This window comes from Rattus norvegicus, chromosome 4 (assembly GCF_036323735.1).
Source record: "Rattus norvegicus strain BN/NHsdMcwi chromosome 4, GRCr8, whole genome shotgun sequence".
In the NCBI taxonomy this organism is placed as follows: domain Eukaryota; kingdom Metazoa; phylum Chordata; class Mammalia; order Rodentia; family Muridae; genus Rattus; species Rattus norvegicus.
In genome coordinates this window covers 22,685,903-22,710,542 of record NC_086022.1, presented here as the reverse complement: position 1 = coordinate 22,710,542, position 24,640 = coordinate 22,685,903, and the positions used below count along the sequence as shown (strand labels likewise).

The following is a 24,640-nucleotide window of genomic DNA, read 5'->3' as shown; positions in this document are numbered from 1 at the left end:
GTTAACACTATCAATAACCCACTCTGACCCATGATTGAGTAGTTTTAATTAAGTTCTCTCAAGATATTTGGGGGTGGGGATCAATCCTTCATTAATAGTTATAATGAATATTACACATATCTCTATAACTTTTGGGGTTTGGACATCCTCCGATTTTTTATCAAATTTATCGTTTTCCTTACTAAAGAGCAATTCCAGTTGGGGAACTCTGGCTCCCAGGGGCTTTAATGCTACCCCACTTCCAGCACTATAAAACAGAGGCCTGCTGTTTTAATCACGCCTCTCTCTCTCTCAATGTTGTTTGCGCCCTGGTACAGCCCATCTGCCTTGAATCTAGTGCTCCGCTGGGGCTGCACACATCTGCCAGCCAGACTACCTTCGTACACAATTACTCAATCCACCGTAAGGCTCTTTAATAAGAAACAAGTGTGACAACGGCAAGGCTCTTTTCCCCCTTTCTCTCTCTTTCTCTCCTCCTCCTCCTCCCTCCCTCTTAAACCACAGAGTCAAATAGCTCTAATAGAGATGAAGCTTGATAGATCCGCCCAGGTGTAGGTGAAATGGTAGAGCCTCAGGGGTAATAGATGCTGTGCTTGCTTGCTGGAGTTTAGTGTTCTGTCCTGACCGGCTCTCCAGAGCTACGCTGACACCGGCTGCTCCTTGTACAGTTACAAAGTCAACATGCTTCTTGCTGCTCACGTCTGTGCCTAACCCAGAGGGCAACCTGGAGCTAGGTAGGAGCCACAGATCAGCCCTCGGACTCCAGCTCAAGGACAAAGGACCACAGATGCAGTAAGTGGAAATTTTACCTTTCCTTCTTTTACTTGGGAATTAATTAAGGCTGTTTACTCTCAGGGAATCCTCTAAAGACTGAGCAAAAGTGAACCAGCCAAAGAAGCCTGTGTTCTTAGCCCTGTGGGTTTCCCCAGGAGTCGTTTCACTCAGTGTCCCAGCTCATTTTGCACAGTGTCCCGGAACTGTCACTGAAGCTTAAATACTCCACAAGTGACTCCTGATTCGGAAGGTCTGCTGGACTGAAATGTGGTGCTAATAACAATGCTAATTCGATCCTGTAGCCTGGCTATTAACTGCTATTTCTGGGTGAAATATCCTTTATTACTGTTAGAAACGCTGGTGACAAGGGTACTGTCACAGTGCTCAGACACCGAAGAAACTACCCTACTTGAAAACGGATTTCAACTTTCATGCCTGACTATAGTATTCCATCCTCCTTGAGACATCAATATAAGGAATTTTCCTGTAAGTTTTGCATAACATATTCTTCCCTGAGCCCTGACTCTTCCTAAAAAAGTTATCTTAAAAACTAAAAGTGGCCCTAGATTGTAGTTTCAATGGCAATGATAATGCAATGTTAAAAGAAACAAACGAAAACCAAAGGTCATTTGTCTAATAGCCTAGGAAGAGATATTGAAAACAGATGTAGGAAATCTCAACTGTGACTTTTTGCTCTCTCATGCTTGGTTTAAAGCAGCCTGCACATTGCGTTTACTTTGCATTTACAACTTTGGATTCACCACTAAACTATGTTTGAACTTCAAGTTCAGATGCGACCTAAGTCAAGCCATGTTCCCCGAGCCCTGCTCTGAATTTTACTCGGCTACAGGGAATCTTTTTACTACTACACTATATATCTCGATTGTGTTAACAAGCTGACTGTGGTGGACTTTCAGGTGAAATGTCAGTCAGTGTAAAAGAATGTGTTTGCCGTTCAAATGTGTGACACTGTGTGTTGGAAATATGCATACAACATATCCCCTGATGAAGATTCAAGTTATAAGATTAATCCTTCGAATATTGCCAAACATGATCAAACTGTAAAAGAATGCAATAAAGACTGTCAGTACTTCACTTCTATTTGTAGTTTCTTTAAAGAACTTTTAAATGTAGATTTTATGTATTGATGATGCAGTCTGGAAACCATTGTCATCTCATAATATGATGTGCACGGATACAGTATATAAGAAAACACAGACAAAATACGCTTGTATTTTCTAAAATAATTCCCACTGGCCAATGTTTTGCTTTTGTTTTTTTGACTATTATAGATGGACCTCATTGTAAACGATGATTTAAAAACCATGACGGTAGAGCCTTGATGACTCCTTTGTGTATTTTCAGAAATGATTTAGCCAGGATAAAGTTGCTGCTATGAGAGGTTTAATTAATTACTTTTAGTTAAATATATTTCTTTAAGGATTGGATTTGACATTACTGATGGCGGAGTAAATGCAGTTTAAAAGTCATTCTTCATGGAATGCTTTAACCAACAATTGTTGGCATTGAATAGCGGTCAATGTCTACCCCCTACAGGGAGAGATTCTAATTTCACTATGCCTTCCTCAGAATATGAATGCTAGAGCGTACAGTTCACACATATGAATGCTGTAACAGTGTCAATGATTCTGACAAGTGCCCCTTAATGAAAAGGTCAGCCCCATGATTAATAGGAAGCCAATTTCAAAGGCTGGATCTCACTTCAGCACTGCATTTAGGTTTGTGTCTTCTTGATTTATTCACTTGCCTTTCAAAGTATAATAAAAACTGAGTGGTCCGTATTGCACATTTTTAACACATTGTGATTGTTATTTCAATATGATAACAAAATATCAGTTATTGTATTTGGCTTAGGAAAGGAAAAATATCAAGTGGGAAAACCCATCAAACCAATCATGGAGAGCATGTGGATGATGAATGAAAATTTCACTCTTTATCCAAATAGTTAGACTACACAGTCTTTGCTTGCGTTTCAGTTAATTTAATCAACTTTCGAGAAGCTGTCTGGGGAAAGGTGGTACAAGGGAGGAAAGGTTTGATGTTTTAAGCTCATAATGATTAAATGCCAGCCATGTAATAGCAATAAAAAGGCAAATGGTTGTTCTGTGCTGTGGAAAAAAAAAACCTTTTCACACAGAAGTAAGTTACATTGAAGAATTCTGTTGAGTGGAGTTAATCAGAATAATTCTAACTCTACTGATGAGCCACAAAGAAGCAGTTTTAGTCTTCAAAAATATTTGCAACAGTAGTTTTGTTGTAATTGTTCTAAATATGACCTATGGTGAAAAACATCAATACTGTCTATTTGAAAATTTTTTAATTATTTTTGACTGACATAACATTTTGATCATGCATGTTGAAGTTTGATCCAATTATAAATTACACAGCACTCAAATATGACCTTGTAACCATTTTATTGACATAGGTATATTTAACCTCTTAGTTTTATTACTACATATTTTCAAATACAATTAGATTGCATTGTAATTAGTTAAATATTATGACACTTTATAGGCGATGTTTGTAGTTCTGGAGAAAAGAGGTTTTTGCCTTTCTGTGTTTTTGAGAATCATAACTTGTATCGTTTTTTCTATTAAATGTTTTTCTCTTAATACTTAAGTCAACATATAAATAACTTAATAATAACCCCATGTTTACTTATAATCAAGGGATTCAGATAGTAAGTGTGGTATAATATGCTATTTTGAGTATAATGGCCACCAAAGGATTTCCTAATGGTCACTCAATGGGACGGCAATATAATAAGCTCTGGGCAGTGTTCACAGAGTCCTAAATGCCCTGCATGTTACTTAGCTCACAGCTTCCTGTTTTGAATTAGAAACTTACCACTACAGATAGGGCTCATTGAATAATAGTAACTGTATGTCTAAAATGTATTGAACACAAGGCTCTACTTTTCTGTCCAATTCTTATAGCTCAATAAAGTATGTAATATTCCTATGCCCATTCATAAATGTGAATGGAATAACAGAAAAAATTCCAGTTGTTCAAAGTCTGTGAACTGTGAAATGTGTGTTCAGATTAGCTCTGCCTTGTGTCCCACCCTCTCACCTTGCTTCCACTGAGGCCTCTTCTGTAACAAGCCCTTCCCTCCTCAGAACAAAATCAAATCTACCTCTGGATACTACATGAAACCATATAAATTTCAAAAGAGATTAATAGTGAAAGTTGTTAATCCAGCAATAGTGTTTGAATGCCAAACAGTGAGTATGATTTTAAACTGTTATGTCATCACTGGGCACATAGACTCCATGCTACTTTTCAAGCTTTTATGGCATGCACAGACAAAATTATAACTATATCTGAGAAATCACAGGACAATGTACTCCGTCCATAATTGCTCAGTTGCTAAAAAGGTGTTTCTGTTAATCTGAGGGTTTGAGAAACTTGTCTCTTCAAGATATTTCTAGGCAGGTCAGAGGAACTGTCAGCAAGGAAACTAATCACAATATCAGCTCATTTATGGTCATCAAAAAATACCTCTACCTTCAACATTGAGACAGTGAGTTGAGGGTTATCGTCAATGATGTTCAGACCTTGGCTGTTCAGGAGGAACACATGATTATTTATGTTTAGATGCTAGAATCTCAGATAAATTATTTATTTATTTGCTGAACCACTTTCTCCCAAGATGGACAGAATAAATATAATACAGACTTTTGGTGAGGGAAGAAAAATAAAATATTCACAATAGAAATACCTTGCATTTCATGATAAATTTTTAATATTTTGAGTCTTTATATTCTTTATGAGATCAAAACAAAGTAATCCTACTCTAGGACCTGTATTTTATTTTCATCAAGTCATATGACAAAACCTTTAAGTCAGAACATTGTTTATGTTAGTAAACCTAAGATGTATGAAAAATGAAGTAAATGAGCGGAAGGAACTTAAAGTTGAAGCCAATCATACCCATTCTCTCTACAACACTGACTGACTCTAAACGCTCCTTTGTTTCCTTTGGTTTGATGTGAGTTATTGGATGAATATTTTTAAATATGACTGGCACATATAAAGCTAGAGTCTATTCTCAAATCTTTAACACAGTGCAGGAAAAGGTGATTTTTAAAAATTAGTCTCAAGACCTTGGAAGAATGAATGCATGTGAAAGATATCTGAAAGCTCTAGATACTTTTAAGCGTTAATGTCCAGATAGCTTTAAGGATGGGTAGTTACCTTAAACATAGGTCAAGATTTTCACTGTCATGGTTCTTAGTCAAAAGAGCAATGTGCTCACTCCATGAAGCCAATCTTATCCTCATGAATCACTTTTGAGGGTCTTATTCTCTGTGCCTGCCCTCCCCTTTTCTCTTCTGTTTCTAGTGTTCCTCTTCCCTTCTGTTCTTTCATTCTCATTTTTCTCTTCTCTCCTATCTCCCTTCTCTCTCTGTTTCTTCCTTTATCTTTCTCTCTTCCCTTTTTCCTCTCCTCTTCCCTCCCCTGCCCACTCCTCCCCTCCCTCTCCCCTCCCTTCTGTTCTTCTATTCTTCCACCTCAACCTCTTTTCCTCCTTCATCTGTCCTTCCTGCTTTCAGGATATTCTCCACTCCCCTCCCCACCTCTCTCCCCCAGCTCCCTATTTTCATTCTTCTCTCGACATTCCCCCAGTCCACTCTTCCCCATTCATCTCCTTAATTTCTTCCTTCTATCCCTCATTTCTTTCTTTCTCTATCCTCCGTGTCATTTCTCTTTCCACTTCCTTTCTCCTAAGATGACATTCCAATCTTTCCACCACGCTAGAGATGTTTTTTTCTATTAGTTCTTTCTTTCTATCTCAGAGATATATTGGGACCCCTGATCTAGAGAGGCCTCTCGTCTCCATTCATTCCACAGTTTCATTCACCTCAGATCCTGAAACGGTAACCATAGAAATCAATCTACTTTATCATCCATTCTTTGCATGGTGGACTGCAGTCCGTGTTCCATGACAAAAACCAGACTCCTGCTCATATCTATGACCAACATCTAAAAGTTTTAGTTCCAACCCTGTTTTGTATTAAGTATTTATCTTCTTTCTAGGTTTATTGAAATTTGCATCCCCCTCCACTAGCACGACTTTGAACTTTTAAATTATATTTAGGAGCACATTGTCATGGCTGTGTGTTCAGGATAGATGTTTCAGATGCATGTAAGCCAGAATCCAGAGAGAAATCTAATTAGTAACCAACATGTGTTTTATTATTAATCATAAAAACTTTGTCTTTGGAAGGAAAGAACAGGGAGTGATTAGACTATAATACACTTCTGTCAAAATTTTGTGACTGAGAACATACTTATGGTGACATATATTAATACACCTTAATTTCACATCAATGATTTTTCTGGAAAATAGTATTTGAGTCCTGTGGGAATAAGTTTTTCTTATGTAAGTCAAACACTATTAATTATGCACTTATTTTTGCATCTGTAGTTATACTTGACTGAATTACCAAACTAAGGTTCTATGGAGTAGTGAGCCTAAAATATATACATTATGTGCTGCTGGACAAGTACAGTCTTGCTTTCATGATGAAAAGAATTCACTTGGCAAATGATTATATCAGAATGATTTTTGGAGATAATTTTGGAAGTTGGACATTAAGACAATAGATACACATACAAGGCTCTTGCAAGACTTATAATAGGTTTTATATGTAGTCTATGATTAAATATTTCATATAATTTACATTATATTTCATAAAACATAACAATATTTATCCTTTGGTTCAAAATTTGCTTTTGAAATGTTTACTTTGCATATACTGCTTGAGCTCAGATTTATTTCACAAGCATAAGTTTAAGTGAATAAGTGTGTCTTACTAAAGAAATACTTCTAAAATTGTTTCCCAATTTTGTTAAACATTCATATTTAGGTGATGGTAATTATTGATGAGTTTTTTCTCTACTTCAGTAATATACAATTTTCGAGACAAAATAAAGTTAACACAATATACAATTTTTATATCCTACAAGCGAGTCCCCAGGAATCAATTCTCAAACTGGTCCTAGTATAACACTCACTCCCACCCAGCCTTGGTACAAGGTAAAGAAATTATTTGCTATTACTACAAAACATTTCTTAAAGTTTACATAAAATATTGGCTTATATGCCTTTGCTCTCAACTATCCCACGAAGCACTTTGCAAGATTTGTTTTTACCTGCTTAAATTAGGATAAAAGACTATATTATCATGACTATAGCTAATTTCACTAAATAATATTTTCAGTGATATGACTTTATATGCAAATAGTCTTATTTTAGGATAAAATAATATACATGAGTAAGTGCAGAAAATAAACACTAATTTTATTAGTGACATGTTTTAGTAGGAGACATGTCTAATTTTTCTCATTTTTTAGAAAGATTAGAGTTTTGTTTTTGTTTTATACATAAAAACTTATTTCTAAGGCTTTTTCGTATATTAGACCTATAAACATACATATGAAGGACTAATATAATATTAAAGGCTATAAACCTGTACAGATATATAATGTGTTTCCATATTTGACCCACTGTGACAGAAATTGGATAGTAGTTATTAAGTTTATTAGAGAGATCCAGGGCCTGAACTATTTATTCTGTTACATCATAAAGTTTAAGGTCAAGTTGTGTTAGTTTTATATTATCATGGCAAAGTGACTGAGAAACTCAAAAAAGGAGAGATTCATTTCAACTTATGATTACAGAGTTTTCTCTCCAATGTTAGTTGACTCTGTTGAGGGCTTGTGCTGTGGCTGATTCCCATGGCAGAGAGAATTCAGTGAAGCAAAGGTTCCTACCTGTTACAAGCTGAGGAACAGAGAGCACCCAAAATTTATGCCTTTTATTAGCATATAGCAATGATCTACTTCCATCAGTTAGACCCTCTTTCTCTTTTAAACTTTATTTATTTATTTATTTTTACACTTCAGATTTTATTCCTCCCCTCGTCCACTCTCCAACTGTTCCCCATCGCACACCTCCTCCTGTCACCCTCCCCACAAGGCTGTCCTCACCCCACCCACCCCACCAGACCTCTAAACTTCCTGGGACCTCCAGTCGCTTAGGGCTTAGGAGCATCTTCTCTGAGTGAACCCAGACCCAAGAGTCCTCTGCTGGATGTGTGTTGGAGGCCTCATCTCAGCTGGTGTGTGCTGCCCAGTTGGTGATCCAGTGTCTGAGAGATCTCGGGGGTCCAGGTTAATTGAGACTGCTGGTCCTCATACAGGGTTGCCCTCCTCCTCCTTGGCTTCCTCCAGCTTTTCCCTTATTCAACCAGAGGGATCAGCATCTTCTGTTCATTGATTGAGTGCACATATCTCTATCTGACTCTTTCAACTGCGTGTTGGGTCTTTCAGAGGGCAGCCATGATAGGTCCCTTTTTGTGAATGCCCCATAGCCTCAGTAATGGTGTCAGGTCTTGAGGCCTCCCCTTGAGGTGGATCCCACTTTGGTCCTGTCACTGGACCTTTTCTTCAGGCTCTTCTCCATTTCCATCCCTGCAGAGTCTATCTGGTACTGAATTCTCAATGGACTAATCCTTTGATGAAGGTACAGCCCTTTGAATCCTATCAAGACTTGACCTCAATACTACGTTGACGACCAGGCAATCAGCACACAGGTCTCTGAGGGATGCTTCCTGTTTAAACCACAAGATGAGCACATGTAATTTATGCGTGTATTAAACCTGACTTGACAGCATTAATTGTATGGTTACATTTTGTATTTATATAATACAACCCTGTTTTTAAGGGGGGAGAAACGTACTAGTTTGGCATTTTTATGCAAGCTCAAAATGGTAGATTTCACACTAAGCTTTATTGTTATGTTTTAAAACATTTGTACGATAATATAATGAAAAGTTTGCTTCTGAAGTATGGAAACGTGCAAGGGACAATGAAGATATATTGTAAAGTTCTCTCTTTGGTAATATTTCTACTAAATATTCTAAAATAATGAATTTGAATATTTTTTCACTTAAAATACTATGTTAGATTATTATATTGTTTAATTTTACTTTTTATTACTTTCATGCTTTTGTCTTCTAATAAAGTTCTGATATGTACCTAATTCATGCCAACCTCCTGATCCTTCTACCTTACCTATAGAGTGATTAGGTCTTAGGTAGAGTTTCTATTGCTATGAAGAGACACACAACATAGCAACTCTTTTAAAGGAAAAATATGTAATTGGGGCTGGCTTACAGTTCAGGTTTAGTTCACTATCATCATGGCACGAAATGTAGTGGCATGGAGGCAGGCATGGTGCTAAGAGTTCTATATCCAGATTGGCAGGCAATAGCAAGGAAGAATGGTACAGGAACTGACTTGAGCATTTGAAACCTCAAAGTCTGCACCCAGTGATACTCTTTTCTAACAAGGCCACACTTTCTAATCTTGACACTCCCTATCAGCCTCTGGGGCATACAAATTACCATAGACGTGTTTATAGTCATGAGCAACTAACACACGCTCCTTAAATAAAAGTCATGCCACAAGCTCAGATATGAAAATTCTATGCATCAAAGAATTTGTTTCTTGGATTACTTCATCTTTCGTCAGTTTTGTACACTAATGTTAATCACTTGTAGTTCTCTGTTGATGTATGAGCATTAGATTGTTTTATTATTTTCTCTGTCAATTTAAGCAATAGTACAGCTAGATCACATAGGGGTTGGAATTCTAGGTCAAATAGAGAATGTTGAGAATGATATTTTTAATACTTTTTAAAATATTGTTTTGGAAATTATGAGCATTCTTTTAGATTATTACAAAACTTGCATGGTTTATATAGTGTCCTTTAGGTGATGTTCTGAACAGCCAAACTCACTAAACCCTAGATTAATAGCCCTTTTTCTAGCAATATAAATATAAATATTTTATAACAATGGAGTTTCCTGAATTTTTGAGTTTCCTAAAATTGGCCATCTAATGAAATTTACCATTTATCGTGTCTACTCAGAGAAGCTCTGTGCTTTAGTCCCTCCAGCTCAGGCACAAACAGACAAAATTGTGTTAAGGTAGGCAACAGACTATATACAAAGCCTCATTCTATAGAAATGTGGACATGTTTTGTAACTATGGATTATATTCAGAAAACCCCTTTTCTAGGGTTCTTATCAAATATTTACTCTTCTCCCTATCTTGATTCATTTAGAATGGTCCAAGGGTCACTTTTTGTCATTGGTAATTTTTTTTCATAAAATATTCAACCTTATTGATTTTTTTTTTGAATAAGACTCAGAATGGCTTAGTCAAGATGCTCAAGTAAATGTCAGACTCTCACAAGGACTAGATTAAGCAGCAACGTGACTTGCACTTGTACAGTCATGTAATAGTTAGATTGAGTTGTCAGCTTGGTCCACCTAGAGAGAAGGCAATTTTAGTTGAGGAGTGGCCTCCATTGGATAGTCTGTGAGGCATTAGTTATGGCTTATTGATATGGGAAATCCCAGTCCACTCTGAGTTGTGATATTTGTTGCCATGTGAGCCTGGGCTCTTAAAAAGGTAGTGGGGTGATCCACATCCTTCCTCATCTAAGTTGCACGTGGCCATTATGTTTTTCACAACAGAGTTGTACTAACACTGAAAGCTCTACTTCAGTGCTTTCACTTACAAAATGGAATTTTTAAAATAAATGTTGCAATATAGTTTGTCTTCTAACTTTAAAAATGTGACCAAATATGACTTCAGTTATAGTGACCTAAAAGGGGGAACAGCAGTTTTGAAACAAACTTTGATATGTTACTTTCATAAAGATACATTTTAATTATTCCTATTTTATAGTGAATTCTAATAACAAAGTTAGTGTCATGAAAGAATTGATAAACTATTCTTGAGAATAATTAAATATCCCCAAGTTATTTGAATGTTGAGAAATTATACCATCAATTCTCTCAGTTACTTGTATTCACTTCTATTAAATGTTTATTACGAATTAAGAAATTAAAATGTATTTCTCATAATTTAAATGAATAAAAATTTGCTTTAATCTATTAAAGGCAATTTTTATTCTGTCAATGTATAGTCACCATAATGAAATGGAGGCAGAGGCAGTATAATTAAATGAGAAGAGTGAACTTAATTCATCTTGATATTTTTATAATAAGAAAAATTGAAACCATATATTTAAAGAAATAGAAGAATTAATTACAATTGCCTTGCATTGTTATTTTACTACTGAAACTAGAAATCTTTAGAAAATTTGTCAGAGATGTGAAATTTCCACTCAGCCCTTTGCCTATGATACACCGTATTATACGGACTATATTGTATTATAACGGATATTGGAACTCAACCTCAGTAGTGGCTAGCTGTCTTAGCTCAGCTGAATGACACCCTTAGACAATGTAAGATTTGCTTATTTCAGAAAGGCTCCTCACCCTATGCTATAAGTGCTTAGAGATAATGTTCACCTTTATTTGAATTTGATTCCAATTTGTGAGGTACAGGCCATTAATAGTGGAGACACATACCAAGGGGTGGTAATAATGAATATTTGAAAGGCTGGTAGCTCCATGAAGTTGAAGGTGGTCACGAGCATATCCTCAGTGGTTGACCACATGCTTCTGTGGACTTTTTGTCCTGTCAGTGTGTACAAAGCCATATAAGGAACAGAACTTTTCCTTAGCAAATACAAAGTGTCATGAAATTCTCTGTAGATACTCTCTCATCTCTTATCACTCCTGTCTGAATCCAGGGGTGACTTCTCCCCACTTTTGTCATCTTCCTCATAGGTTTATTTTCTAGCCTTTTGATTTTCCCAACATTGAACTTCTGCCAAAAGCAGAGCATCCATTCAAAAAGTTCCATGCACCTATATCAATTTATTATTTGCCTTGTTTCTCTCTTTTTTTCTCCCATGAATTCCATATTCAGAAGCTCATCCTTTTGGCATAACAGTCACTGCGAGGTTCTAAAAGGAAAGCCAGTTAAACACAGCACTAGAAAAACACTTTTTATGGGATATCATTTAATAAATGGATTTCTAAAACTTTGGTGGAATTTACATTTAACTAGATCTTTTTAATTCAGAACATTTTGATTTTTAGTAATTATTTAACCAGCTGTATAAAAATTTTGTAGAGCTGAGATTCAAGTCCAGAGCTGGATGCCACTGGATTCCCTTCATCTTTCATCTCTGTCCCAGGCAGGCCTGGGTCCAGGTGAGGAACTGCATCCTGCCACCCAAGGGATCTGTATCTCCTAAATGTCCCTGGTAATTTTTTTGTTACCCATTCCAAAATAGCTTTGTCTCTTTTGCACTATAAATGATTTGAATCTCAGTAGTTGGTTAGGTGATTGTTTTTCCTTTTTTCTTTTTCTAACCTCTTTTCTATTGCATATTTTCCTTACTAAAGTTGATTTTTTTTTCAATTTGACACAAGCTAGGGTCATCTGGAAAGAAGGAACTCAATTCAGAAAATGCTTCCAGTAAGAAAGCTCATTGCTGTGAGAGGTTTATTCTCACCTTCTCAGCAGTCCTTAGTGGCCTGTGATCCATTGTCTAGTGGGGGGACTCAGGAAAGAGGAAACTTTATTGGTCATCTAGTGCAGAGTGGTCAGCCCTGTAATCATATAAACAGAAACAGCATAACTGAACTAAGCAGGTTGTAAGTATATATGTGTACACACACACACACACACACACACACACACGAATAATAATTAAACCAAAAGAATAAAGTCTCTCAATTATCAGGAAGAATGATATTTGAGGGCTAAAGGGAGGCGGCACTTATTCGGAGTTCCGGAAAGAAAGAGGGAAAACAGGGAAAACATCTTTTTAATTTTATTTCACTTAATCATATGTTTGAAAGCAATAATAAGAAAAAACACTTCCTTTCAGCTTGGTCTGTAGGGAATTTTCTTGACTGATGATTGATGTTGGAAGTCCCAGATCACTGTGGGATGTGCTACCCTTGCACAGTTGGACCTGGAAAATGTAAGACAGGTAGTTAACCGTGAACCTGGAAAACACACTGCTAAGCACTGTTCTCCATGGTTTGTGCTTCATTTGTTCCCTTTAGGTTCCTGATTTGAGATCCTGTCCTGATACTTCCCTCCGGGATAGGCTGTACATGAATGGATAAGGAAAACCTATCTGTTCCAAGATGTTTCTGATGGTTATCTTAACACAGCAATAGAAAACAAACCAGGACACTAAGTAACAGAACAGCCTCAGTGAATGAAATAAGCACCCAGAAGAGTTCTGACATTCACTTAGAGCGGGTGTGCTTCATTGTCAATGCTTCTTCAGTACAGGAATTCCTCTGGACCCATCCTCCACCCCAGGATACTTTCCCTCTGGAATGGTTCATGAAGTTGTGGAGAGTGAGAAAATTGAGAGACCCACGAAGCTCTGTGGCTGGACATGAAGCTGTTTCATGTGTGAAGCTATTGTTCTCAGTGGCTTCTGCAGAGATGAACATTCGTCTTGCTTTAGGAAAATCCATCCATATAATTAATCAAGTGTCCAATTGTGGGCCAGGGAGAGTTTGCCTTGGATTACTGCTGGGTACCCAAATCTTTTCACTAAACCAAACCTTGAAGCTTTGCCTAGACTCAGAATGTTTACACTGACTTCAAAGTTACCACACTAATTGAGCTGTTCTTGGGCTCCTTGAATTGTTTTGTCCTGACTTTCAATTCATCAAGAGCTTGTTGTTTGAAAAGGGGCATTGTGCATTCCTCCTGAGTGTCTTGTTTATTAGTGTTATTGTTCGGGTGCAATAGAAGGAGCTCAGAACGATATATATTCCAATATCCGCAATGATTCATGCTCATTTTGTTTAGAATTGTACACATTTTTAAAAGAATGAATTATAGCTCTTTGGAAAGCTTTTATTCTAAGGTTTATTTAAATATCCTGTCTCACTCCGTGAAATCTAGCCTGAGATTGTCTTTTCAGGTTCTGGATTTTATAACAGGTCATACCAATGTGATTTATTTCAGAGATTCCTGTTCCTGATATAGTTCATACCTACTTCTAATCCCAATAAAATGCTAATCTTTCTGAACACAGACTAAGTCGCTTTTAACTCTTCGTGTGTCTTGCAGACATGACCAAGTAGATGTTGGATAAATGTTTTTTTTATCAAAAATTGACATTTGTACCCTGTAAAATCATGCTGAAGGGTCTTTAAATTACTATCTTCCATTTGATATTTAATTGACTATTAGCTGCAATGGATTGATAGACATAAGGACCTTTTCTCGTCTTTTGGTGAATTGGCAGCTATGTAAATATAGCACTTAACCTTAAGCACTCAGCCATTAACCTTAATCACTGTCCATTAACCTTAAAGCACCCCAGGTTTCTCCCCTTACAATCCCCCAAAACAGACCCTACTCAAAGTGTTTTCTTAGCATGAAAAAGAATCTCAGTAGAACAATTTTTATTGTTCTGAGAGTGGCTGTAAAAAGGGGCATTTTAAACAAAATATTTGAGTCCATTTCCTTTCGTAGGTCCCAATTAATTTTCCATGCACCCAACGAGAGATAAACAGAAAAATTATTTGAGGAACATGTTAGCAACTGTTTGATGAGAAAACAAATAGGTAATTCTTTATAATCACCATTTGACACATGAGGTTGTTAATCACAAGAATGTCATATACTCTATATAACCCCACAAATTCATGAAACCTAAGGAATATTTTCCTATACCTAGTGTTAAAAATCAGGTTTAACATTAATTCTAAGCCTAACAATGCTAGCTATTTTAAGAATAGACTACTTGAAATAATTTCTATTGAATGTTAATTTACAAAAGAAAATGGATAAATGAAATTTTTGTTAAGCGTAGCACTTTAGATTAGTTCTTATAAGTATTCTTGTCTTGTAACCAGCATTATTGAACTAGTAACAGATCATTTTCCTAATCCTTTGAAATCTACATTATCTATTCTATATCTCTTTTATAAAAAAAACCATAGAATAACTATTGAAGTGAAGTGTTCTTAATTGATTCAAATGTTTTGTGCATTTATTCCATGTCATAGATTCTGTTTGCCAAAGTCTACATTTACCACCTATGATGTAGTAAAGCAGCTTTGCTAAGTTACGAAAAGTTCTCTATGTAATTTTATATGCAATTTTATTTCATGACCTCAAGCTTTGGGGTGAAAACAGTAAGTCAGTGAAGTTCCCATTGTGTTTCAAATATAATAGATCTTAGAGTGTAGTGGGAGGGCGGCTGCAATTGAGGGAGAAAGAACACCTTGCTGTATTCAGGAAAGAAACCCAATACTAATGGACTGATTATTTTTAGAATTGCCAGAGTGCTCAGCTTGCTCCAAGTCCCCTAGCGAGCTGACACTAGAAGGTGTGAGCAAACACAGGCAGAGAGGGGTCTCACTTGTGACTGATGTCAAGGTACATTTGAACAAATATGAAATCTCCCTCAACCAACAAACCCGTGTAATGTGAATACTTCAGCCAGAAGTGTGTGATTCCCCACACTGGACTACTTAACTGTTCATTTGGAATTTTGTAGTTACATAACCGAAAAGGAGGTTAATAATTGGGTTGGGCAGGGTGCAGGAGACTTGCTATAAAAGGTCCCAGGTTCAATAAGTTACCTTGGGGGCATAACATGTCAGGTTTGACCATGTGATTTGAGAATTGATCAGTAACTAGATGGCTTTCAGAAACTGCTGTCCTTTGACATTTTTGCCATCTAGTCTTGAAATGCCTTTGGATATGCAAATAACCCAAAATGATCATAATATACTATTTTGTTTTTCATTCATATATTCAATGTATTAGCACCTGTGTGCAGGTGGAACAATAGCCTAGACATATCAAAATACATTGATTTTTTTCTTACAGAAAGTGATTAAAAAATATGTACAATTTCAGAATGTGAGAAACAGATGGATATTATCTCTGCTCATTTTTGTGTGATACTTTTTCAACTATGTTTACCTATTTACTGAAACTTAGTGAAGTACTGCATATTTTAACACAGTAGTATGCCGTTTCCATTGTTGAGTCATTCATGTAAACACACCACAGAGAATTCCTGGTCAAAGTTACAGTTGTATGGTATACACTGTTCCGTAATGCTTTTTACTTGCATAGGAACATTGAGAATTAGACATGTTTAAACACAAATGTTAATAAATGTTTTACTAGAGTTTAGATTCTTAAAAACTGGTCACGCTTTACTTACCGTTTTGTTTCCCCTTTAAAATCCAGAATAGTTGTAATTATAGCCCTACCTGTGTGTCATAAAACTTGGCCTAATGATACCATATTAAAAACAAGGTAAGTTGTTGATATTCAGCCAGTTAACATCTTGCCCTGGGCTCAATCTGCAGTTCTTAATCTGAATAAATAAAATGCATGCCTAAATAAATAAAATGCATGCCTTTCTAGTAGTGTTCTTTCCTCTTTTACTTTGTCCCACTTTGTGCTTCTTTCAATATTTAATATTTATTAGGTCAATTGTAAGGTAGTTAGACTACATTCCCAGCATCGATCGCAGAATTTATTTGAATCTTTAGTGATCTGAAATGTCTGTAAAGTATTAAGCATTCATGCTATTTGTTAAATTCAAAGAAAGTCTTCCAAATAGGTTTATTCTTGCTGGTGAATGTTTTACAGACAATTCCTAATGTGGTTGATTGCTCGACATTTGAACAACTAAGAGGTATTAAAAATATCCTTTACTTATTTTTAATTTATAACCAGATCCTAAAAATCTATCAATCGTGTGTCTAAGAGATCTCAGGGGTCCAGGTTCGGTGAGACTGCTGGTCCTCCTACAGGGTCGCCCTCCTCCTTAGATTTTCCAGCTTTCCCCTAATTCAGCCATCGGGGTCAGCAGCTTCTGTTCACTGGTTGCGTGCACACATCTGCTTTGGACTCTTTCAGCTGCTTGTTGGGTCTTCGGGAGAGCAGTCAGTCATGATAGATCTCTTTTTGTGAGCACTCCATAATGTCAGTAATGGTGTAAGGCCTTGGGGCCTACCCTTGAGCTGGATCCTACTTTGAGCCTGTCATTGGACCTTCTTTTCCTCTGGATCTTCTCCATTTCCATCCCTACATTTCTTTCAGACAGGAACAATTATGGGTCAGAGTTCTGACTATGGGATAGCAATCCCATCCCTCACTGGATGCCCTGTGTTTCTGCTGGAGGTGGGCTCAACAAGTTCCCTCTCCCAATTGTAGGGCATTTAATCTAAGGTCCCTCCCTTTGAATCTGAGAGTCTCTCACCTCCCAGGTCTCTGGTATATTCTGAAGGGTCCTCCTATCCTCCTACTTCCAGAGGTTGCCTGTTTCCGTTCTTTTTGCTGGACCACAAGGCTTCAGTCCTTTTCCCCCCACCAATACCAGATCACGTTCCCCTCCACTGCTCCCCACCCTTTTCCCTCCCAGATTCCTCCCTCCCACCTTATGGTTGCTTTCTTTTTTCTTTAATTTTTATTCATTTATTATATATAAAACTTCAGACACACCAGAAGAGGGCATCAGATCTCCTTACAGATGGTTGTGAGCCACCATGTGGTTGCTGGGAATTGAACTCAGGACCTCTGGAAGAGTAGTCGGGTGCTCTTAACCGCTGAGCCATCTCTCCAGCCCCCTTATGGTTGCTCTCTTCTCCCTCCCAAGTGCCACTGAGGGCCCTTGCGTCCCTCAGCTTGTTGACCTTTTTGAGTTCTATGGACTTTATCTTCGGTATTCTAAAAAAAAAAAACAAAAAAAAAACCAAGAAAACAAAACCTAAATAATTTTCCTTTGTTCCCTTATACAGTTTACTTCTACTTTCCATAATATATGTGGAATATATATATATATATATATATATATTCAGATGATATGTTTCTAATTCAAATCTAGGAATTACAAAGGAGAGAAAAACATGTAATATTTGTCCGTGGTTGTCTTAAATTGCTTAACATGATAATCCCCACTTGTATCTGTTTTCCTGCAAATAATATAAATGTATTTATCTTTCTTGATGAAGACTGCTACATACTGCACACATACCACATATCTTCTTCATTCCTCTGTTATTAGGCAGTTAGGTTTTTCTATAGCTTATCTATTGTGAAGAGTGAACACTGATGTGGGAGTGTCATTATAATATATCCTTGGAAAAATACCCAAGAGTATTATGGGTTATGGAGAGATCAGGAAAGGGTAGTATGAGAAAGAATATGGTCAACATGCAGTATGATTTATGAAAAATTTTATAAAAAGAAAGTATAGCTACATAATTTGAATAGCTCATATTTCTAGCAAATATGGCTTTATTTATATATTTACCACATGTATTTTATTTGATTCATGTGGAAACTAAATATAAAGCTGACATAAAATTAATATTTAAACATTGCAGAGAACCCCAAGGTTTAACAGTACTCTGTAAGCAGAAGTGAGAAAGTTAGGCCATCTCCGCTTGATCCAGGAAGAGATTGGTTACTATGCCACACATAATCACGAGGTTATTAAATAAACCCATAGCCCTGTGCATGCTATAAATCAGTTAATAAAATTTTGCTTGGAACAAATCACTTACAAAATAGTTGGGAAAATAAACATCTTTCACATTACAAAATGAACTATGGGTTGCTTATGACATAGATTTTTTTTTTCCACAAACTGTCCTTGAATTTTTTCCCATCTTATTTTATTTAAATGAGTTAGGTCAGAGTGTCAAGTGGGACACAATAAGATCTATTATGGAATCTATATGACTGCTTTTTACACGTGAGTTTTTCCCTGGATGTTAAATTTAAAAAAATTTAAGAAAATGATATGTTTCACATGAGTTTTAAGCCCTACCAGAGCAAGCCAACAAACTGCCATCACTCCAAACCCAGTGACAAGAAACATTGTAACCACTCATCACATTCACAGGCCCCTTATACCAAATGGACAAACAAGCATACAAGCAAAGTCTCAAAACAAAACACTGGCTACAAAAACAGATTTTGGCAAGTCATTAATGCAGGTGTGGTAGACTGAATGTAGGTTGTGAGTGAAAGAGAAAAAGGCAGGGTGGGAGGGAAGGAAGAAAGGGAAGGTTAGGAAAGAAAGAGAGTGAGGAAAGGAAACTTCACAGGCTGTAAGAGGAACTGTACCTCGCACACCTCCAGCACTCCTGAGACCCAGCGCTCTCGGGGGAGGGGAGCAGAACTCTGGCGCCTCTAGTCCATCAGAGACCTTCAGCAAGAAAAATGATGTCACAGATGTTTCTTTGTGTTTTCCCTTCATCCTCTCAACTTCCGTCTCTGCTCACGTACCTGCAAGTATTTCTTTTTATTTTTAAGTTTTGATCCTTTTTTTTCAAACCCACTTACATTTTACTGAATCTGCTTGAGCCTCTAAATGAGAGCAACTATCTTAACATAAACATCCACTCCCAATGGTCCTTTGTACATATTCTCCATCCTTGGGGTGGATGGGGCGTCCCTTTTCCCAGGGTAGAAGCCTGGTGTTGGCATCATCACCTGCACTTGCGGTCTCTGGGGACCTGTTGGTGAATGTTGGCTATTAATTAACATTTTACGATGTGCTTCTCACTCTTCAGAGGAAACACACTATATAAATGCCAAACAGTAATAATTTACCTCTGTTCTCCCCTTTGGGTTCTGAGTTTATTCCCTCTCACCCTCCTGAGGGGGGACAAAGAGGCAACATTCTTATTATTCCTACCTAGAGGATAAAGTATCACGTGTAAAAGCAGCTTCTAGGAAGAATGGCTGCAAATGTTTATGGGAACAAAAGAAAAGAGCAGTCTTTGGCAGAGCTGGCTGAGGAAGAATTTCACCCACCAGAACTCCCTGCAATTAGGGAAGGAAAAAGAGATTACTACCCCCTCTCTCCCTGGACATTGCCTAGGATGACACCAGTCCTTCCTGAGTCACAGAATTAGCCTGCAGACTGAGGAAGAGCATCTCTGCGTTCCTTAGTCTAGGATGTTTTATTTTGTTTTTTGTTTGTTGTTTGTTTGTTTGTTTTTGTCATGATGAGGGTCTAGTCTTAGGTTTCATTTCTCACTAATGTCATTTGCAATGTAAATCCCAATTGATTCTTCTCATCCCTGTTTCCACTAAAACTACTGTGATGGATGTTTGTTCTGCTAAGAGAAGTGGGTCATCTTATTTTATATCATTGAATCGTTTTGGTTTGTAGTAATGAGTTATACCTAGAGACATCAGAAAAAGCCGTCCTGTTTAAAAGCCAAGAGATAAGGAATGGGTGAGTTAAGATACCCCTGCATCCTAATAGAGAGGGACACACGGAGAGTGCAGAAGATGATGTAACATTGGTTTCCAGCAAGATCTTGATCTGAATGCATTTCAGACAGCATGTCCTTATTTCAGTAAATGTGAGAAAAATCTGACCATACTAACATCTGCCTTCATGTGGCAAGGTGAAGGTATGTGTTTTCTATTCCCCCCCCTTAAAATTTTACTCTTAAGGCCAATCTTTTATACCATTTTTTTATAATAGAAGAATTTCTAATTATCATTTGACATTTGTTTCATACTTTTCCCATCCTGACATTTAATGTCTAATCATTCCCACTGAAATGAATCCATTTTATAATATGTGATTTTGAATATGAAATTTTGCTATTTTTCAACCCTTTTGTTCCTGCATATGATTGGACCATTTTTCAATATACTTACGGAAAACAGTAAAGTTGTTAAAGGCAAAAATACATGGTGAAAACTTCCAACAGAATGGAAGGGGAGAGATCTAATACTTCACATTTCATCTAGATTCGTACTCACGCAGCTTTACGTTTTTCTTTAATCCCAGTATCTGTATGCATATCATATGTAGACAGCTCAAAGCAATCCAAAGCCAGCCTCTTAATTACCAAACCCAGTGTAGTAGCATCAGTGGACAATCTAACTTCTATGCTGTGGCTACTGTCCTTGTTATTACAACCCTGCACTGATAAAAGTCTGAGGACTGGTTCCGAATTCTACCATCATCCACAGGGGACACACAGTTTTCCTTCTTGAGTAGCAAGGTTTCATTGAATTTGATATTTAACTTCTTTAATCATAATGGTCTGAACTGGTTTTACACTGTGCCCTTGTTTTAGATAAAGTAAATATTCCACTGATATAAGGTGGTGAAATTTTTAGAATAATGTCAAAGGGTGATTTGTGACTTAAGTTTACCGCATATGACAACTAGAAGCATGAAGATTTACATTTAACCAAAACCTTTTATTTAGCTCTAGAGGCAATTTGGACTCAGGAAAGGGTAGGACATTGTTTGTAAGGGGAAGATCATAGCTTATCCGCGGGTCCTGGCAAACACTGTGAGAAAGACATCAGAGGGCAGTTCAGGAGGAAAAGTACAACTAATGGGCTCAGGACAAGGAAAACTAGAAGCCATCAGTAATTCTTAGCTTAACTTTTAAAATTAAGATATTTTTTAAACATCTACATCTGTATTTCAAGTTCTTACCCCAGATCTATGTGAAAGACCTTCCTTACTGATTGTCTGATAGAACAGAAGCTTTGCCCTGAGGTCCTGCTAAAACACCACCTTCCTTCTGCTTAGCAAAGCTTTTACTTCCTTACTTCTTATTTTCTTTTCATTTTTACTTACCTAGCTATGTAACCACAGGTATACTTCCACCTGCGCCTTCTTTCCTGTTGTGGCCATAAATTAATATTTTATGATGCACTGGGCACTCAATTTGAGGTAAATAATCTCAGGAGCTACTAACTACTGTTCATTGAGTTAGTCATTTCAAACTCTATTAAATCAAATTTAGTCTGGTGATCAGTGGCAGGTCAGTTCAATTAATAATGATCCCGATCATTAACCTAAGAGATTGAGGGGGAGATTTGAGAGTCAGGTGATGTGGAGGTTGGCTGATCCTAAGTGTAATCTTTACAATTATAAGTAGCAAATTTTTATTGGAACAAGGGATCTAAAAAAGAAAGATTTCCCAAGTCAGTCTCATGTATAAAAATATGTTTCCTTAGAAACAAAGAAGACGCACGCACACACACACACAGAAAGAGAGAGAGAGAGAGAGAGAGAGAGAGAGAGAGAGAGAGAGAGAGAGAGAGAGAGACGGCTGGCTTAGACGATCTCTTTTTGACTGGGGAAATGGGGATTTCTTTTTGCACTTGAGCAATTCCAGGTCTAGATTTCATAACGCTTTTGTTTCCTTCTCTCTCTTGAGGATGTAAAGCCGTTGGGATGGGTTGCTAACACAATTTCTATTTTTACCCTTCAAAAGACAAGAATTATTGTCCAATAAATGCAAGCTTTGCTTTTTAACATTACTATAAATTTCAAGGTCTTTCCACTTTTCCTATACACTGAGTTCATTTTTGTTATGGAAAAATAGGATGCATCAAGTATTCCTTCAAATGTTTTGTTTAAAACCTTGCACTAAAGAAAGAAAAAAATACATAAACATCCTTTCCTCAGGGATTTCTTTGTCCCCTTTTAAAGCTTTATGCATCTGTATAATAAAGGAGAAGTAAATGTGATGAGTCAGGAAATTTTTCTATCTTTTAAAGTGATATTGTGTCAAGCAGTCACTGATGACTGAGAGGAAATACCATTGAAGGGGAACAACAGTGAGATTTAATATCTGTTTGCCTTCAAGGCAACTCATAAATATTAATACTTTATGACCCTGGACAGAAAAGGAAAATCACGAGAGATAGTGGGAAATGATTTAAACTCCACATCTTTCTGACCAGCTTTATCTACTTTATTTTTCATTTATTACTTTTTATGTGTATTATTGAACATGAGCCTCTAAGTGTTGGATTGCATAATTATAGCATCACAGTTGCTCATCTGGTCTTTTTTATGTGCTCACTGAAATGCTGATTAAAAATGTTTATGTCTTTTCCCCTCCTTGTTCTAGTTAACCTACTGGTTGCAAGCCAGTACGGAATCATCATCTCTTTTTCCCTTTGACCCAAATAATTTTGCATGTGAAATCCAATTATAAAAAAAGATGTCAAGGGTAGTCTATAAGGAGAAAGAATTAAAATCTTAGGCAACCTAATGAGTGCATAGGGACAAGGTGAAGAAGGGCCTATTTTTACTCTTAGGCTGCTCTTTCCGGTGACTAAACGAAGACTAAAGAGGAAGTTTTGAAGCGAGAACAATTGAAGAGGACTTGTAGTTCTTATTATGTTGGAATTGAGGCTCATTGCCAAACATCGATTCTTTTCTATAGATGAGTTAACTTTTCCTCACAAACTAGTAGCTTTATTTTTAAATGCAGCATCTTTGGCCTTACCTGGGGGAGCCTCACTCATCACAGTAAGGTGAGGCTCCCCCAGCAAGCATCCATCTGTCTGCTCTCTCCTCCCACAGATTTGTTTCATGATTTGTCATTGTTGTTTAAAAAAGTTTCACTTCAGTTTAAAAAAGCACTCCAGTCACGTATGTGGCAGAGGATCTCACTGTCCAGCATCAATGGAAGGAAAGCCCTTGATCCTGTGAAGGCTTGTTTCCCCAATGTAGGGTAATACCAAGGAGTTAAGTTTGGAGTGGGTGGGTGGGAATGGGAACGTAGAAACAGAGGGATGGGGGAGGAGGTATGGAGAGGGCAGAAGGGGATAACATTTGAAATGTAAATACATAAAATATCCAAGAAAAATAAAATTATTTTTTAAAAAAAAGTTTCGCAGCTGTCAGAATTACTAATTTGTGGCCTTGAAAGTTTTTTTATATTGCCTTCTAATCTAAATTAAAAATGCATTTTGTGTTAGGAATATTAACTTGGATTAATTAATGGAAATTTTTTAAAAATCAAATAAAAAGAGACCAAAATATGTATTTTTAATCCTACCTGAAAACATGTTTTCAATCATATATATCTGTGTGTGTGTGTGTGTGTGTGTGTGTGTGTGTGTGTGTGTGTGTGTGTGTAGTATGAGCCACTTGTGTATATGTAAAGGCAGAAGAGAGCTTGCATGAATTGCCTCCCTCCTTCTGCCATCTACTACCATATAAGCCAGCCCCTTAGTGGTCCAGTAAGACACCTTTTTAATGCTAATGAATCTTGATAATAGAAAAAAGACATACATGCTATACAGTATAAAAGCATTAGAATATCAAATACTTAAGCAAAAACCTAGTTTTTCACTCAATATAATTTTTCACTCTAATCGTGCAAGAAATGAGTCCCTCTCTATTTTTTTTATTGCGAATATTCAACGTGTTTTGTCTTGGTCTTGTTACTAGTTTCACTAACAGTTATGAAAGAAATCTAGTTAACACAAAGAATCATGATTTCAAATCATTTGTAACATGTTATTTAAAAACATACATTCCTAGAAATATACATAACTTGAAGCATTATTGTAAAGTGAAATCACTCACTTCGGGTCTATGTGAGAACTTACTTTCTGGTAATATCAGCAAATTCATCCCAAAGACATTTCATTTGCCATAAATAATTGATCACTTTTATGGGTAGAATTGATTCCAACTGAAAAAAAAATCATAGAAATCGATCCAGGCTTCGTTCTCAGACACCAGAGGAATGCTTTTACTTTTCTAAAGGGATTTTCCATATTTACCTGCTTTAGCAGATGTGGACAGTGATTTAGGTTAACAACAGCAGCAACAACATTCTTAATGACCATTGGTTGCCACGTAAGAGCACAAAAACTTTCCTTATGTTTGAGACACAAAAGAAGGAAGTAACACAACCTGTATTTTATTATTATGTATCAGATGCAAAGCTTTTCCTAAGCTTTAAACGCAACAGAAAGCAGCTGCTGGGAAAATATCGTTACACATACCTTAGGCTACAAAAAACTAATTTAATGGTGACATTTTATTTTATTCAGATGGTCAACAATCCGTTTCTTCTGTTCAAACCAGCAAAGCTCACGGAAACTG

At 36.8% G+C, this 24,640-nt stretch overlaps 1 protein-coding gene across 1 annotated transcript in view; it reads left to right on the top strand.

The window, feature by feature from the left end:
- The first annotated feature begins 635 nt into the window (after nucleotides 1–635).
- Nucleotides 636–24,640, top strand: part of Sema3a (semaphorin 3A) — a 470,490-nt gene continuing 446,485 nt past the window's right edge. Inside the window, exon 1 of the mRNA XM_008762702.3 lies at nucleotides 636–792. The gene's annotated coding sequence lies outside the window, so the exon portion shown is untranslated. The remainder of the gene's footprint in view (nucleotides 793–24,640) is intronic.